The sequence below is a fragment of the Corvus brachyrhynchos genome, unplaced genomic scaffold (genome assembly GCF_000691975.1).
Source record: "Corvus brachyrhynchos isolate BGI_N302 unplaced genomic scaffold, ASM69197v1 scaffold115, whole genome shotgun sequence".
NCBI lineage: Eukaryota > Metazoa > Chordata > Aves > Passeriformes > Corvidae > Corvus > Corvus brachyrhynchos.
In genome coordinates, this window is record NW_008239553.1 from 3,443,559 (window position 1) to 3,462,898 (window position 19,340).

Here is a 19,340-nt window from a genome sequence, read left to right on the forward strand (position 1 = left end):
CTAATTTCTGCCATAAGTATTATCAGGAGTGTCTTCCATGCTGCCTAGTGGGAAAGATGCTTAAGAATCTCTTGGTGGCCATGTAAAACACTAACTTGGGAAAACAAAACCTCTACCATTAATGTCCATATGTCTCTTCTGGCACCGATGTCATCAGACCTCAATGTGCTTTTACATCATCACAGATGCATCTTATTATTAGTTTTAATTGAACAAATACTGTATCATGGCTCAGCAATTCAGTCCTCCAGAGCAATTAAAAAAAACCATTTGGGGTGCTGGTGCCAAAGGATGACATTTTTATTGGTTGTCCTCTGCCAGCTTCAGCAATGTGCCTGATGTTCCTTCATTCCACATCTAGGTTGTGTTTCCTTTCTTCATGCTCCTTTTCCCTTCCCTTATCCTAGGGGACACAAAGCTCTAACCAACAATGTTCTCTGACAATCCCTCTTTTGTCTAAGCCTTAGTACTTTCAAGAATCCAGAGAAAGAAGAGAAGAGAAGAGAAGCACAAATCTCAGCAAAGTTTAACATATTTCCCTGACTTCTGAAATAGCATTTTTTTGTAATTTTATATTTGACTGAAGATATTCTGATGCAATGTAATAATTTGGCAGTTCTACTTTCCCATGGCTCTGTCTGGGAGAAAAACACTGCTATAAAAATACACATTCAAGAGTAACAATTTACTTATCAGTTCATTTATTCATTTTTAAGAGCCAAAAATTTTAGAACTGTTTGCATTTCAGAGATACTGAAAGTTCTAATCAAATCAAGTCTTTTATTTAAAAAAAATGTCATCAATCAGCTCAAAAGGTATCTGTAGGTAGGAAAAATGAAATATTATAGGTTTGTATTTGCTTGTTTTGTTTGGTTGATTTTGTTTTTTTTCTTTCCCTGAAAGTGACGCATTCAGTAACAATACACAAAATTTAATATTACAACTGGCAGCCTGTCACCTGATGGAACATGGGTGGAAAATAGTGAATTCCCTTCCAGCAACTATCAAAAATGCTTCTGTATATTTATTCAAAACATTTCTTGTAGCAAAGTCAGATTTACAAATTCCCAATAATCTCACCCCCAACTGTTCAATCCTATCCCAGTATCACTTTATTGCCTCTTTGGCTGTTTCAAGATAACAGTTTTAAGAGCCTTTACATAAACCAGATGATTCAAATCATGATCAGAATTAAATAAACAAACACTTCTGGAGGCTTCTTTTAAACCTGGATCATTTTGTGAATCTTCTTTTCCACACAGTCCCACAAACAGTTATGCTGACACAAGTGTACAGGCTGCAATTTGTGCTGCAGAACCAGAAATAATCAACCAAGCATGAGAACTTCAGTTCCCAAAGCACTTTTTAAAAACAGGCAATTAAATTTCACGTGCTAAGACTCACAGAAAATAAGTTGGCCTCCCACTGGTAGATCTACCAATGAAACTCTGGAGTCCAAAGTTCCACTTTCCTACCCAACTAAATAATTCCTCTGAAAAGAAGTGCTTCAAAATATTTGCTAAAGGGTTTTGCATCAGTATGGAAAACTGAGCTCTCCTTTCTACCCTGAGGATCTAAATCTGAATTTAAGTACACCTTACAGTGATACTCTCTCTACTAAATAAAGTCTGTACTAAATCCTTGTCACAATAATTTCCCTTGCAAAAAATGCATCAAGAAAGAAAAATCCATATTTATATTTGTTTAAATATGTATCCCAAAGCTCAGCACAAACATTGCTCTTGGTTGCAAAGTCGGTCCACATTACCATTGTGAGATCCAACCTTCAAGCTCACAGAAAGTGTAAATGTGATCTCACCATTTGCATGTTCTGATTGGCACTAGCTACACTCAGCCTAAAATTTGGATTATTGTAGGGATGTTTGTTTCTGTTTTCCATAGTATCTTTCTCCTGATTTATTTTCACATTGGCCTAATTTTAAATATTTTTTTTCTCCATTGCTTCTAATTAAGTTGCTGCTACATCTTATGAGCTTTATTAAATTAAATTAATTAAGGAATTAATTTATATAAAAAAAGATAACCGACCTACCAAGCTTGCTTTCCCAGATGCCCACCGCTCTAATAGAAAGAAAATTAAAGGCACCTATTTTAAAATTAAGTACCTGCAGGACCGTAGCATTGTGATAAAAGTATCAGAAATGCTTTACAGATTTTAGGGTTTTTTAACACTTTTTTGTCCCCTCAGTGTTTAGAGTATGACTTTAGCAATGATGGTGTAGTAGAAAGTCACCTGCTCTAAAATGAAAGGTCTTATACACACAAGGTGGAGGAACTATTTTTCACCTTCTGGGTTCATAATGTGTGAGTGAGCATTTTTGTTAGAATTACCTAAGATTCATATAGGAAGAGAAATCACGTAATAGTAAGGGGTGTAGAAATAATTAAATTTTCTAATATAATTAAGACAGTACTTAAGTTACAATGATGTAAACTCTGATCCCTGGGTGTTCTGTTCAGCAAAAGATTCTCAGTTTTAGCACTGCGCAGTATCCCAGCGTTAGCAAACATCAATTCTATGCCAAAACTGGAGAACTTTTATTCCACTGTACTTTCAAGTTCTATTTCTTTGAAGTCAGGACATAATCAACTGGTTTGGAGAAAAAAAAGCCACTTCCTATATATGCCTTTCTTGGTAACAGACATCCTACAGCCAGATCTGGATTAATCATTTCCATCATAACTGCAAAAAGTTATTAAGTGTTTGCCAAACAAGCAAGATTTAATTCCTCCAGCTGGATGCTGCCAACCTCTTTACAGCACATTGCTCTTGTCACAGTGGTTGGGCATAGTTTTAAAATACATTTGCTTCAGCCTCAGGCTGGTGTGGAGCCCTTTTGCTTGTTTGCTTTTCTTTCACCTATTTTCTCCCAATACAGTGAAAGGAAGTTGTTGATGAGGAAGACCTTGATAAGCCACGTAAAACCAGCACGGTTTAAGGGTATTGATAAGAATTTATTCATCTTTCCGATTTATTTTTGAGAAATAAGGTTGGGAGTTTTTTTGGGGGGGAAGGGTGGGTGGTGGGGTAGTGCAATAAGAGCTCATTGCCTGCACTTAGATCATTGCAGTGGACATGCACTGGGACATTAAATACCTGTGCAAACCAAACCTGGATTTCCATGCAATCCTCTCCCCAAAGCCTCTCTTAATCCCCTTCCAACAAAACTACTACCTGCCTCATAATGCCATGTGGACCAAATTGTAGTTACCTTTTCTGAACCATAAATGTGTAGCAACACATAATGCTATTAGAGAATTATAAAATTATAGAATGTCCTGAGCTGGATAAGGATCACAAAGTCCAACTCTGACAGTGGTGGTAAATTTAAGATGTTACATTAAAAATATTTCTATGAAAAGGAAAGACAAGGGAGTTAAAGTAAAATTTCCAACAAGTGAATAACAGGAAGGCTATCTCAAAAATTATGCAATATAATAGTTTCTGATATATGTACCATAACAGTTCTAACAGTTCTGATACATAATTCCCTGCATAGGTACAGTCTCATGGAAATCAGTAACACTATTTTCAGAATAAGGGAACAAATAAGGATTTTGGAATATTACATTGTGCTGCAATTAAAGGCAGAAGTAAGCTGGTCAGAAAGTCTATTAAGCTCAGAGACATGATAAGTGGCTGCAAGCATTCTCTCACTTCAGAGACTGACTAAAGACTGATCTATTCATTCTTCTTTTTCTGATCAAGTTCATCTGTACTTGTTTGTTTTCATTAAATGTAATTTTAATCACAAATCATGGGCAACCTCATCTGTTCACTGTGCATTCAGCCATACACCCTCGGCAGTGTTTTCATGAGATATTAAAAATTAAGTTGGGTTGAACTAGGTCACCCCCTAGGTGTAATGAAACCCCAAATGAGAAAGAGACTGAATTATTTCTTCAGCCTACATGTCTGCTTGGAAAATAGCACTTACCTTCAGTAGAATATCTTGACATAAATAATGTAATAAAAATAAATACATAGAAAAGAAAACTTTAAAAAATCAGTTACAATTTTTTATAATGACTCCATGCAACATGTACCTCAAGTTTCCTGGAAGTACACTAAAGTACACCATTTGGTTCAGATGTAAAATTGACTGTATATATTTCTTTCCCCTAATAGATTACTTTTCTATATTCTTCATAAGTGAGCAAGTGATTTCTTTAACAACCAGATTAAAAAACAGATGGAGCATGCATAATTTGTCCCTGAGATCGTAGCTGTATACTCATTTCAGAGTCTGTTTCCTATTTTTCCACTATGTAAAGCAGCAAAACTTTAGTTCCAAGTAACTACAAGCCTGTAAATATGGGATTAGTAGTGTAAAAGTGAGAATATATCTGCAGTGACAAATAAAATAGAGCCAGGCATTATTTCCCAAAGTCCAAGTGGCACAGGCTGTATCTGTCCATGACAGAAGTTATCCCTGGGTCTGCTGTGGCTTTATTTATTATTTATGATTAGCCTTATTTTACTCTTTTAGTTTTGTAGGTGTAGTGATATAAGGGCACTGCCATTGTGCATTAACATATTTTGTAACAGCATGAGCCTAAGGGTTAGTGCTGCTTGCCACTGGTTGTGGTGTGAAGGCTTAGTGTTAGCTGGGGGAAAATTTCCAATAACATTGAATAAAATGTAAGCAAATTAATAACAAAGTAAAAAACCTGCAGTAGTCCTGTTCATACTGCCTGTTCAGAAGGCTTTGTCCTCTCAGCCATACAAAGATCCTGCCGTGAAGGGCATCACTTCACACACAGCAAAGCTACATAGAGAAGGCACTAACAAACAGTAAATAGGCACTAATACTAAATAGCTTGCTAGTACTATGCCCTATTCTCACTTATATTTCACATTTATATGAAATATGTCTATGTCCTGACCTCATGCTAGGCTAGACATGTACAAAAAATACAGCAATTATTTGAAATTAACTTTTTCCCATAAAGACCCTTTAAAATGTGACTATTCTGAAGAGTTTCCAGAACAATTTGCATGAAGTGTCACGTCTTTTCTAAATATCTGCATTACATGCAATTTGCATAAAGTGTCACATGTCTTTTCTAAATATCTGCATTCAAACTACCAAATATTTTAATGAAAATATTCCTTATCAAGTTGTACATTTGGTCTTATGACTACAATTTTTTTTTCCATCAAATATCTCCTTAAAATAAATGCAAACAAGTATCTTTTACTGTCTTTACCAAATAATTTTCATGTAAATAATTGCTCAAGTGAATAACAGTTGTGGATTTGGATAATAATTAACATGTCTCTAAGAAAATGAATGTGCCTTCAACTACATCATAGAGCAATGCTTCAACATAAAGTAGAGACAAAACCCAAAGAATTAAAATATTTTATAGAAATTTGCCAAAATTATACTTCTTAATTATGGTGTTTTACAAATACAAGGACATAAATAATATTGGAATTTCTTCTCCAAATTTACAAATGTTTTTACAAACAAGTTTTGCCCACTTTGACAGCAATTTGCTTACATTTCTATTCAGTGTCTGTAACCCCTACCTGGTTTATAACCTGAAGGTGAGAGCCTTTGTTGCAGAATGCAGGGTTGCAGAGTTGCAGCACTCAGAGACAATTCAAGGCTCCTTTAACTGGCAACAGGGAATCAATAGATGTCACAGGATCACAATAGCGGGTGTGATGGCATCTCCTTCAAGATGGCATTTCAGACAGTTGTCAGATAAAAAGACCATGCATACTGATGATCCTAAAGTCCCTTGGAATGATAACTATGGCTATACTATGGAAATTGCAGGCAACCTGGGATTCAGATAGAAACTGAACCAAGGCGAGGCGGGAACCAGTAAAGCTTCAGAATGGGACTGCTTGAGGACACTTAAAGCCAATCAGTGCAATTTTTCATATCAAAGAACATTTTGGCTAAAGCCAAGAGTCTGAGCGTGTTGAAATCTCCCACCAGTAAAACAGGAATGGATGTTTATATACCTGTCTGATCCTCTACATACAAAAGACAACAGCTGCTGTAAGCACGTGTTGACCTACCAAATTAAAAATGTTCCATGTAAGTGTATTTTGAGAAAGACACCCTCTGATGATGCTTCAACAGCAATCACTAAGCAGCCCTAGCACACTGGCACAAACAATGCTGACTAAACCCCTGCAACAGCCATGGAAGGAAGAGACACAGAGGCTATTCCAGCCTCTAGTCCTTAGGCTGTTAATGTAAGAGTTACAGAACAAATGCAAGACATTATTTAAAAAAAAAATCTCAAGTTTGGAAACTGCTATTGTATCTCTCTGAGATTAAAACATCAAAAGCAATGATAGCACTCACTTTCCTCATAAGATTGTTATAAAATATAACTCTGCTTCCAAAGACTACAAAAACAGTAACACTTTAAACACTGTAACACCATTTTGACAGATGTCCTGTGTACATCCATCTACCTGTAGCAGAAAAACCAATATGCAGGCTTTGCAGAATGATCTGAAATTTTATTACAGTAATACCCAAAGTTATGTTCCTCTATTTTTTATTTATGCATAAATGATGTTCTAGGACAATGCAAAAATTAGACACAAAGAAATGGATTCACCAGTTCTCTCAATGACTTTTTTTCTTTAACATCATATATATTGCACTGTCAGTATCTGCCTCAGGAGTCAAACAAAGAAAAAAAAAAAAAAAAAAAAAAAAAAAACTTGGTGGCTAATACCAGGAAGGAAATCCAACAGCTCTGGAAAGAGTAAAATCTGATAGCAAATGGTCCCAAGATGCCCATTTGTGGTTATGCAACATGACTTTTTTATTACAAAGGTTCTCAGAGTCCATATTTTTACCAGCTACTGCATATATTGCTACTTGGACTTAATAGCCAGGAAAGGTCATGCTGCCCTGACAAGACTTTGCACTTGTTATCCACCTGTGTAGATGGATGGAGAAGCACAGGCATCAGCTGCCATGCCAGGGTGTATTGCCTGCTGCAGCACAGCTCTGCTTCATCTGCATGTTCCAAAGATTTTCAAATCTTACTTAAGCTACCAGTTCTTTAAACTCCCTAAAAGCCAAGAGTGTAGGTATTGCAGGATCCAGACCTTTGTGCGTTTGAGCTTGAAAGTGAAAATGAATGAAACATCAGCAAACCCAAAAGCTCAGTAAATCAGGCAGGGCACAAGGAGTCCCAGAAGCCCAAGACTGTTAACACAAAGATATCTACTGAGGAGGAACCCAGGCTTCACTCATATCACAGGAAGGCTGCAGTAAATTAGGAATTAATGTTCTGAAGTTAATTAATTTAATTGATTTCAAGCTGAGTAAGGGAGTTAAGGCTGGTATTCAAACAGGGAGAGAGTATTTATATTTAGCTGTCATTAGCAGGCACGCGCTGCATTCACCAAGTATCAGGAATTTTTGCTCTCATAGTATGCATTGAGGCCACTTGAAGTCTTTTACACTTTTGTTTCCTTCAGCAGAATGGGGAATAGACTCATTATTTTCAGACAAGATAACAAACTGGTAACACAAGATGTGCAATTTTAGGAAATAGAGGAGATTATTTGATTGCTCTCCACGGAATCTTATGGTATTGGTTGGGGTCGGGGAGCTGAACCACGTTTTATGGCAGATCTCACGCTTTTCAAAACAGGTCCCAGTCCTGAAAAAAATTTTTCTGATACAAAACTATCTTATTTAGGACATGCATTGCTTACTGGCAGCTATGTAGGTACGATTAAACTGAATAAGAAAAGCAAAATATTTTAAGTGTATAAAATGCAAACAAAAAGAAATAAAAAGTCAGAAGAAAAGTCCTATGATAAGCAGGTGCTATTTCATATTCTTTCACTGAAACTATTTTAATGGTTGAAAGTGATTCTGTTTTTCATCTTAGACATAAAAGACTAGATAACCATATTGATTTTCCAATACAGTAATCAAACTCAAGGGCTTTTTTTCTCAACACCACTCGAAGCTTCCTACTACTGTCTTTAAATGAAAATGTCATGTGGCAGAATCTGTATTTAAAAAGCTTTCTTGATATTCACTAACAGCAAACAAAAAAGGAAATTAAATAAAATTGAAGCTCTGCAGAAACATGCAACTATAGGAACTGTTAAAAATCAATGCAGTGACTAGGAAATCTCTCTTTCCAAAAGAGAGTTAATATTCATGCATTAATTTGCTTCACATTCTTCATTACATAATTTATGATTAAAAGTATAGTAAAGACAGATGAAATATTATTGATACTAATAATAAAGAACTTACATTTTATTGAAGAGAATTTAGGACTAACAGTTTACATCATTAGATTCCAGTCTTCATATGTTACAGGTTTTCTGTGAAAACTGTACCATTATAAAAAAAATAAGTGGAATCATTGAAATAACAGTGATTCTCAGCCTCAGACAGCACCTTAGAGATGCAGTGCTTTCGTGTCTGTAGAGCATTTAAAGATGTCTGAGAAAAATGTACTATGTAAATGCAGACCATTCTTGATGCCCAAGCACCATGTGACAGGTATAAGACAGACAGATTTTCAAATATCAAAGAGAAGTCCTAAAAATTTAAGGATCACAAATATATTCTCTGAAATCTCCTTGCCTATTGTTTCTGTCTTTACTGACCTATGAACGCTTGTGTGAATGATGTTTCTTTGGTTACACTTTTGGGAACAATTTTTCTCACTTCAGTCTGTAGCATTCAAATGCACATATCAGGGTATACATGTGGCATCTGTTATTTCATCAGGAAATGCCACAATTAATTCAAAAAATGTTCAACATGCAGTTGTAGAGTAGAATTACATTTTAATCAGTCTGGTTATTTTATTGTGATTACACTATTTTCATTTTTTTTTCATATTTCTAAAATGTAGTCTTGGATACAAGACACATCATAAGACCTGATTTAATTTCTTACATATAAACATATAATTAATGTTGTTCCCATTCCATGGGCCTTAAAATTAAATCATAAATTCAAAGAGAGAAGATGAATACCAAGAGAACTGAAGGGAAATATTATAGAACTACAGCTGAAGATACAGCTGTAGTGTAGTTTAGCTACAACTCTATACAAGATTTTGTGGCACTGTTCAGCAAGTGCTTCAAGGATAAGAATCATTCAAAAACCATGCTGAAGTCATAAGAGTAGTGCAACATAGCGAGGGCAGACTTGACTTAACCTTTAAATATCTGTTCTGTCTGTAGAGCCTGTGGTTTCACAGCTCTTACCATAAATCAGAATACCTCAAATGCACTAAGGTAGGTTTGCTGGCAGTTGAAAGCTTCCCAATAAAGAAAACTGCATATTTTAACCTACTTGAAGTTTTTGGTTCAGGATTCTATCTTTATTTGAACAGCAAAAGGATTAACAGTTGCTACATATCCACTTTCGTTGCCGTATTTTTCTGCAAAATAGTTGGAATCTGCTTTACTTTACTAATGTAATACTACTACTTTACTCATGTAATATCAAATAACTGATCTGAATATGTTGTATGCCATGATAAATTTAGAGCTTGGAAACTTTGAAAGAAAAATATTAGAAGTGTCAAAGAAACACAGAAGTCACACCTCCAGTCAGGGTGCTAGAGGAAAGGAGAGGACCTTGTAATGTCTGATCAGTTTCATTGAAGTATTTACCAACCCCCAGTTTTTCACATCCATGAAATAATGGAAGAAAAATAACCAAAGTTATCATTTCAGTACAGGTATACAGTACTCAGACAAAAGATACATTAACATCAGCCAAATGAAACCAGCAGGAGGGAAAGTACTGAATAAAAAAAATGTCAAACTCAACGGAATGAAAAGCAATGGAAATAGTGTCAAAATTATAGATGAGGAATATGTATGATCTATATTCAAGTTGTCACTTTTCAGTTTTATTGAAGGCATAAATCCTTAGTATAAGTGATAAATCAATATTAATTCCTTTGATGGAATCATGTGAAGGAGAAACAAATGTTTTTTGGAGCTTGTAGAACTGTCATGCATAATTCCATAAGCATCATATCCCATAGTGTATATGGCATGGGCAGATGAGGCAAAAATCATAACTCACTTATCAACATCACTACTCTGATACCACAAGGGCAACTAAGCACTGTGTCTTTTTGTAAAATAAAGCTTTAATTTTCCACATTTAATATGCATTTCTGTTTGCTAGGGCTTCTGTACTGGTAGGGTGAACTTCATTTGATTTTTTAAATTAATGACTTGTAATAGCAATTGTAAATTGATATCCATAAACTAACTGTAATTTTATGTACCATATTTTGAAAACAACCTGCAGGGATTTGTATCAAGCTAATAGATTATTTCTTTACCTAAACAATAGTGATTCTAATATATTATTCCTAGTGCAGCCTTTCAAGGTTCTGTGTTAGGAAAAAGTTGATTCATAGTTTATGCCTAGCACAGATTTGTTAAGGCAGATTATACTGGATAAACCGTGGCAATGTCTAAACATGGTCTTGGATATGGATGTTAAAATTGGAGATGAAGATCCTCATGGAATTGGGGTGGGGGGAATGTTACTGAAAACTCACCAGGACAACAGTTTTATCATATTTGATCCCTGGCCAGCACTATGTCAATATTTGCCTCTAGCAGGAAATTCTCCAACAGGAACGACAAAGGCACTTCATTCTCTAATTTGGTATTGTTTGGGGGATTTTACTTCCATATAGATCATATGTAGGCCAGTTAAACACTGAAAAATTTTATCATGGATATAAATAAAAACTAACAAGTCTTTTCCCGTGTTTGATTAAAGAGAAACTTTACTGCTTGCATGGCATTAATAAAGCACAGTTTTGCTTTTACATTAATTAGTAAAATCCTCAGTGAAGTTCTGCAATTATGGAATTGTGTACAAATATATTTGTCCCTAATGTGCTGGAAAGAATTACAATGACCCTCTCAGAATAATAAGATCTTGATTTTTGCCCTCTGTCTTGAGTGCCTGGTGAAAGGGAACGAACTGATCACACCACCAGCACGCAAAAGGAAATAGACTGGAAACACCTTTCTAAAGGCACATTACAAAATCTTAAAAGAGTCTTCTCAGTCCAGATGTTTCCAAATGAAACAAGTAGTAGTGGAACATGATATCTGATTTTCCTCTTCCACTTCCTGTTCTATTATCACTTTCAGCTCTCAGAAATCCATACTTATTTTAGTAATCTGTATTTGGTTTAGTTTCTGTTCTTCCTTTCACCATGGACTAGAGCACAAGTCAGGACTAAGCCTCCTTCCTCCCCGTGTGGCAGGACAGGGACGCTCAGCAGCATTAGTGTGCAGGGTGGGGATGCACTCCTGGAATGCAACTCCCCGCTGTGTCTGCCTCCAGCCCTCCTGACAACAGTAACTCCTTGCCTTCTCTACTTGCCTGTTTGGTTAGTCTTCCTTATTTTCCCAGCATTACTGATGGAAGTGATATCTTTCTCTAGTGCTGGTCCATTCCTTACCTTTTGCTCAGGTAGGTTTAGTGCATTTGAGTGGGAACAGATCTGTACATTAATCCCTAATATCAATTTACACAATTTTATTCTGAATAAACTTTATTTTTATCACTGAAGTTCAGGGCAGTTAGTCACCATTTCATCGTTCTTTCCATCCACATGCTTCTCTTAATGAAGGGGAAGGAAGATTAAAATTATTCATTTCTTTAATTATTTCATACATTTTAATTCTTTACTTTGTATTTTACCATTATTTTTTTTTGATTAGGAGACTGAGTAATTGGTTTGAAAAAATCTTTTTAGACTACTTGTATTTTCCTGGATACTTTCTGGGGAATTTCACATTTTTCCTACAGGAAACATGAGTGAAGAATTAATTTGTCTTATTTGCAATTAGATTGTTTTTCCCTCTAGATGTTTTGTGATTTTAATTTCTTTCTTTTTGAGCTCTCTCAACTAGTAGCTCCAATAACATAGATAAAAATCCTACTGAACTGGACCTTAGCTGTAAAAGTTAGAAAGTACCCTGGAAAAAATAAACCTGCAGCTACTTTAGGAAAATATAAAAAACTTCTAACAGACATTTCCTTGTTTTTAATGCACTGAACATCACTCATATTTGGAGTTGCTTTCATAGGGCATGAATGATCAGCATTTCAAGATACTCAAAACCCTCCAAGTATGTAAAGCTCCAGCTGGGAAAAAAAGGAAAAAAAAACTGAAAAGCTGGTGTGAAGGGCTTGTGCTGCTGCTTATCCTGCTGTCATTGTTGTCTTAAGAATCTACTGGCAGTCTTGCTTTACTTATTACTCCCCCTGTCAAAGTTCCAGTAGCATCCTCCTGCTCATATTTCCCTTTACTGCATTTACTCCTGTAGTCAGACAGAGGGACAGCACAATGGCTCTTTGCAGTATTTGTTTTCATGTATTCCTTCATTATGAAATTCATTTCAGCTGGACCTTTAAATAACTTCTAAGCCACAAGAAAGAGGCAGTACATCCATCACACAGTGAATACAAAGCATTTAATGCAGATCTCAAATCCATTCTTTTGTTCAAATGCTAATTTTTATTTATTTCCCTTCCCCAGGAGGCTTAGCAAGTAAAAATTATATTCATGCCAGTGTGGATTTATAACACAAGGAGGGAGATGAAATAAGAAAGCTGAGCATACTGTATTAGCTATTATTCATATACTATTTCTACTTGTCAGATGTTTGCTAGGAGGCTGAGAATGCAGTACTTCACCTCTCTCTCAGTTTGACCATAGCTGATAAGTTGCTTCAAGTTCACACATCACTACAGCTCAGAATAAATTCCATGACTAAAGAGACTCGTTCCTGTTTCCTGGCATACTCTGTGCCTTCCTCCTAAACAAAGTTTAGTTAGTATTCTAATGGCAGAAACCCAGACAATGTCTTCATAAACATAGAAATTTTAAAAGGAAAAAAAATTACTCCCTTCTGGGATTTTGATCTTGATAGTCCTTTTTTGACGTGATTGCTATTGAGAATAAAGCAAAATGGGGCCTAGGGAGACTTCAATCTCAGTTTAGATTTCTCTGTTCCTTTTCTAAGTGAAGTCCTTTTATATTACCAAATTGATTTAATGTCAATATGCTGCCTAAAGTTAAAGTTGGGAAAAAGTGATGTCATATTTTAGAACATTCTAGGTATACTTTCATCTTTTCAAATAACAGACTTTCTCCACCACACCCTCTTTCTTATCTTCCTCCAAGCCCTCTATCCCCATAAAAACCTCACCAAAAAAATTTGGCTCATGACAGTTTTCAGCTTTTGCCCACGAATAGACCTACACATGGTCCTATGTGTTATTTTCTGCAGACATAATTGTTTTAAAATATCAAGGCATCATAGCTTTTGGCAGTCTCATATGGTTTTTTCTCTCTGCTAGTCATTCTACACATTTTAGCATCTAAAATCTATAGATGAAATTTACATATGACACAGTCTGAAGAAGGGCAAGAGTTTTAATTTGGTTTTAGAGTAATGGTAAAAAAATGTGGGTTTTTATTGACCGTTTGATAATTATCAATCTGTGAACGTGTAAGAAGATAATATTTTGAGTTGAAAATTAGGAGAGATGTATTCCTATGTTTTCATTACTCCTCCATGGGGGTTATTGGCATTTCCAGTAAGTATTCATACCAGCTGAATCTTGAAAATATCTATGCAATAACATCCAGAGATCCTCTGATTTTTTTAAAAAAGAAAAACCTTACCAGATGTCACAATTAAAATGAGATATCAGGAAATTTGCTAATGGTAAGAATCCCTTACGTCAGTGGTTTGGCTTGAAATGTTATAGAATGTCTTTAGTCAGTGGCAGCTGAGTATCAGCTAAGCAGGTTCCAAAATGTTAATCTTTGGATGTATTTTTGACCCATTCATCTTCCACTTTCAGGATTTCCACAGAGTATAAGTGATCTGAGGACAACATATGATTTGGGGAAAAGTGTATGCCAGAAGTGTGTATTATTAACAATCAAAATCCAAGATACAGCTGTTTATATATTGCTGCTTATTGCTGTGTTTTTCTACATGTGCTTTGGAATACCCGCCTTCAGCTTTGTGATTAAAAACACAGAGATTAATCTCTTTAACTGCTCTACTTATTTTACCTAATAGTTGCAAGAGAATATTCTACAAGCCACTCCAAGACTCCTAATACTTCTGAGAGAACAAAATAAGTGCAATTTGTTTGATGTTTATAGATATATACCCAGCAAGCCAGAAAACCTGCTGGCGATTACAGGTGAATATCACTGGGAAACTGAAGGAGATCCTCTCAGCTTTTTATGGAAACTGGCCTGTCTGGGAAGGACAGTGGATATAGTTGAGGATTAGGAAGCAAAACATACTTCTCACAAAATTGGCAGTCATGCTTCTGAAAGCGTCAGATTGAATTCCTCTTGTCACCCAAAAATCTGTTGGCAACTGACAATCAGAAGTGGATTCAGCCATCATGGTTTTCCACTTAATGTTACTGTCCAGCTCCTTCAAGCCAGGATTTCATCAGGAAGATAACATCTCCACTGAAAATTTCTCAAAGTTGGATTTGCTTCCTTTCATTTATTCTGTTTGTGTCAGGAGACTCAGGCATAAAACTTTGAGCACGTATCTTTAGCAAAAATACTGGCAACCCAGAAACCTGTCAGAGGTACTTTATTTGATGGCATGGTCTCAAATACTCTGGGGATGTATGCCCTGGTTATTACTGTGTGCGCAACAGACCCCTCTAAGGGGTCAGTGTGCACCAGTTCTATGCTTAATTCAGCCTTTTCCCTTTTTCTCTCCTGAATGTGTAGAGACTTACACTCACAGCAGGGTAATAGGTATTCCCTTGGGACTGACCTGCTCAGAGAATATCTCAGGTTTTGTGAGTGAGGGTTTCATTTACCTTTCTGAAATTCAGCATGGCTAATTGTTATTGCCACTTTGGCATCTAGTACTTGTTTGCTAGAGGAAAAAGCCTAAAGCCATTTATTTTGTTGGTTTAGGGTTTGTGGGCTTTTGAGGGTTTTGTTTTGGGGTTTTTTTTTTGTTTGTTTGTTTGTTTTTTGGTTTGGTTTGGGTTTTTAATTAATTAATCAGAAAAAAGAATAAGTGTTTTGAATTGATATAGTTTATACTCTGTGAAAGAGCTTTCTCTCCAGGTCATATTCTATGCAAAACAATCCATTCTGACTTTGTAGTGGGAAAACTTATTCCCTTGAGATGGAACAAGGACCCTACCTTTTATGAAGAGGCTATTTGCTGTACTCTCACGTTGAAGGCTGGAGAGCTGTGGTTTGGCATGCTCGGTGAAATAGGGCCAGGGGAACTTGTACAGTAGTTTCTGGCTGAACATTTTGGAAAAACAAAGAAACCAACAAACTCCACAATACCACTTGTTCCAAGCCTTTGTAAGTTCTCAAAGTTTCTCTTGCTTTCTGAATAGGTTACCTCACCATCATGAAGGTGGCTTGTTCTGTCTATTCTGCAAAATAATCCCTTCCCTGCGTGGCTGGCAATCTCCCAGCAAAAATCTCAAGCTGTTTGTTTCTTGGCACTGGATGAAGATTGAAAACGTGTCTCTGTGATTGGTCCTATCACAGTAAGACAGGATCTATTAAGTCTAGAAGGGATGAAATGCATATATCTACCCTGCTTTTGACATCTTTCATAATACTCCCTTCCTAGATAGGAAAATGCTGCATTTTCATACCCACCAAAAAAACCCCAATACAAACAAAAACAAACAAAAAACCAAAACCAGCCAACCAAAAAAAAAACACATACCAAAAAACCAAAATCAACCAAACAAAACAAAATCCCAAAACCAAAACAACGAGGCCCTGGGAAAAAGAAGCAACTTTCACTCTTCTTAAGCCTGTGTTTGTTTTCTCTCAGTTTAGAGCCAGACTACAACAAGGTGGGGTTAATCAACTATAAAACTTCACTATTCTTAATGATAATGATCACTTATCTTCCACTATCTAGAATCCACTGCTTCTTTTTGACACAGACAATTTGGTTTGTTCCCTTTTTTTCCCCCTTTCCAAAAAACTGCTGTCTCATCCTTATAAACAGAGATAAATTAATGAGGAGAAAAGTGGTAGATTTACCCCAAATGATGGAGTTTTGCCTCTGTGTTTCACAGTTCATTAACACTCCTGCTTCCAAGACTGCTTGTAACACTTCACCCAGTGAATGCATCAGCTGACAAGAGGGTAGCTGTTGCAAGTTTGCAAGGAAATAATATTGTTTAAGATCAGAAATTATTTTATTATACAACCACTATTTGATAATAAATATTTCCTATTTGATGATCTGCCTCTGAAAACTAGCTTTAATTTTCATGCTTGCAGGCCTGGACTTCTAGGAAGCATGGGATTCTGCCATCTTTTAGGACAGTAACATTAAGAGGGTTACCAGGGACTAGATGATCTTTAACAGCTGCTTGAGCATGAACTAGTTCACAATAGGAGCCTTTTTACTTGGAGACAGACAAGAGAACATGCATTTTTCTGCATCTGAGTGTCTGACCAGGTGCTTTTGAAGGCTTGTGATGCTCCTGCTCCTCCAACTCAGGAAGACAGTCTCAAAGCTTCAAGAATTCCTTTTCCTCACAGAAATTCACTCAGCTTTCTAGGACCTCCCGATCTGGATTTCCAGAATTGTTACCTTATTTTGTTCTTCATTTTTCTGGATATACTAAAAGTATTCTGAAGACTTGTGCACCCCAGGAGGTTTGTGTAGCTCACTATAATGCAGCAAAAGATTAGAAATGATACCAGCTGTGATGGGGCTTATTTCTTATTGAAAAAAATCAAACATGAACAATATAGTTATTTTCCTCTGCAACACTGTATCAGCTATGTTTGTAAAATAGTTGCCTATTGGTATTAGAGACGGTGGAGAAAAGAAATGAAAAATCCATATAACTGTATTCATCCATTCACATAATATGGATCCCCAATACTGGAAACTGATCACAGTCTCTCAGTGCTCACACATGTTTTAAGTCCATGCTCTCCTTATCATGTAAGGAAGGGATAAAAAAAAAAAAGGAAAAATCAGCATGACTTCTCTAAAGTTAACTCAAATGTTTATGCAGAGTTTTACTCTATTCCCAGACTGGTAATTTCAATCACCATAGATGATTCACTCATTTGAGAGGAGGGTTGCAATCAAGGGATGAAGTCAACTGAAGAGCTGAAGGTAAATGTGTGCATCTAAACAACAGCTCTGCTGAATACAGTTGGAATGACACATTTTGAAAAGAAATTGGGGTTAATGGATGACCTTGTAAAAGCACTGGAAATATGGGACTACATAATATGGCAGTGGTTGTACAACACCTAAATAGGTTATGCTCATCCAAGTATTATTTTTAGCTTGTTTTTCCTCTTATTCCAAATGTGCTTTTATGTATTTTTAGTCAAGCTCTCTGTCTCTTCATGCTGAAAAATTGCTGATGTTTTCACTCTGCAGAAATTGAGGACATTTCTGCTCTCTATGCCATATGAATCAGCAAATCTTCCTCTTAAAAAAATTGAACACTTTTGGAACAAAGGAGGAATAAATAGTGATCTTTCAATTATTTTTTTTCTTCTACTTTTGACTTAGCAAAAGAGAGGGGAAATTAATTCAAGAATTATATCTATAACTTCTTTCCAGATATTTCCAAAATTTTCCTTCTAAAGCTTATTCTCCCTCAATTGTTTGCATTTTTGGATTTTGTCCTATTATTATTTTTGACTTGATTATTTATATAGGGGATCAGTACAGAAAACTAAATCTTAGCTTTTGAAGGAAAAAAGCATGCATTTCAGATCCAAAGTTTTTCTGTTAGAAAAGCTTAGGAGTTTATTTTGAGCATACTTTTTCACATGCTTTCAGCATGATTTTTTTTCATCTCACTTTTCTTCACAGCACACACTTTGGTACTCTGCCTAGTTTGGTTTAGTGTGCCATACATATAAAAGCTCCTTTTCATTTCTTGGTGTTACTTGTAACTATATAGAATGAAAGCAATTAATATTTTCCAATTTTTAGTACAACTTTTTGCTAGTTTTAGTTGTTTTGTTAAGCCAGTAACTACCAAAAAATTGTTCAATTCTTATTTTTTCACATATATATGTCACTATTTATTTGCCAGTAATTACATAAAGCACACCAATGTATAATCTGCAAGCGAACAGGGTACTAAGACAAGCAGAGAGCAACAACTTCAACAACAAAAAAACCTATTTTTGTCATGCCTTCCTCAATATTTGGTAAAATGTCTAACAGCTCATGGGCTTCTGTGGGGCTGCTGATGAGTATTTTTCTCAAATCAAGTTGCTTTACTATGTTTCTAACTGGTCACTCGAAACATGAGTCAATAAAATTTCATTATTTCATTTGAAAGGAAGGAATCCTGAAATTTCAGTAGTATTCAAACACAGTTAGATAAATGTCTTGGAAAAGACTAAATCCCAAACTTGTAGAAAACTGCTTTTCACCTTAGTGGAAAGTGGCATTTTGACTTTAAAACTTCAGTGACTTACAGAAGGGAAGGTGGCAGCTGGGGACTGCACAAGGAGTAAGGCTGTACAAGAGCATTATTTCATCCTGAAATTTACAAAGCTTTAACACAAAATTCGCATCTCCATTGTGAATTCTCTGCTCTTTTGACCCATCTTCTGCTTTCCCAAGCAGGAAGAAGTTAGTAAGTAGGATATGTTTATATTTTCACATACGTGAACTACTAATTGATGAACATCATAACTCATTTCACAGAATAGGGGGATTTTTTTTTTGCTTTGTTTTTTGGTTTTTCATTGTTTTTTTTAAAGATGGCATGGTGATATGTAGCCACTCTCTGATGGCCTGTGAGAGAAGGCCAGTAATTTCTGGGTACCACTTTTACTTTGTGTCCACCTCTGCTTCCGTTTCATAGAAGCAAATACTGTACGGGCCCTATAGCTTCCACTGCTATAAGGTCAAACTCAGTAATTTGCTGAACACCCCTAGTACCTCCTAGAGTTTTAGTGTAGCCATTTCTATCAGAGGTACATCATTTTAAGGATCAGCAAAAGAACCAGGGCTTGTATTGTATCCAAACAGGCGAATGAAAATTACATCTCACTTGGAAAGTGAGATGCTAAATAGTCTGTGATCCTCCCTGTCAGTGGGTTGTGTTTCCTTCTATGCTCCTTGAGCACAAGCCAGAACACAGCACTAATGATGCCTGAAAGCAAGTAAGAAGATAACAGCTAGATAGCATCCTCACCAATAGCTCATCAGTCTCCTAATTCTGGTAATTTCTCCTTATTAGATTCTTCCTTCATCTACACCATTTAAATCTGCA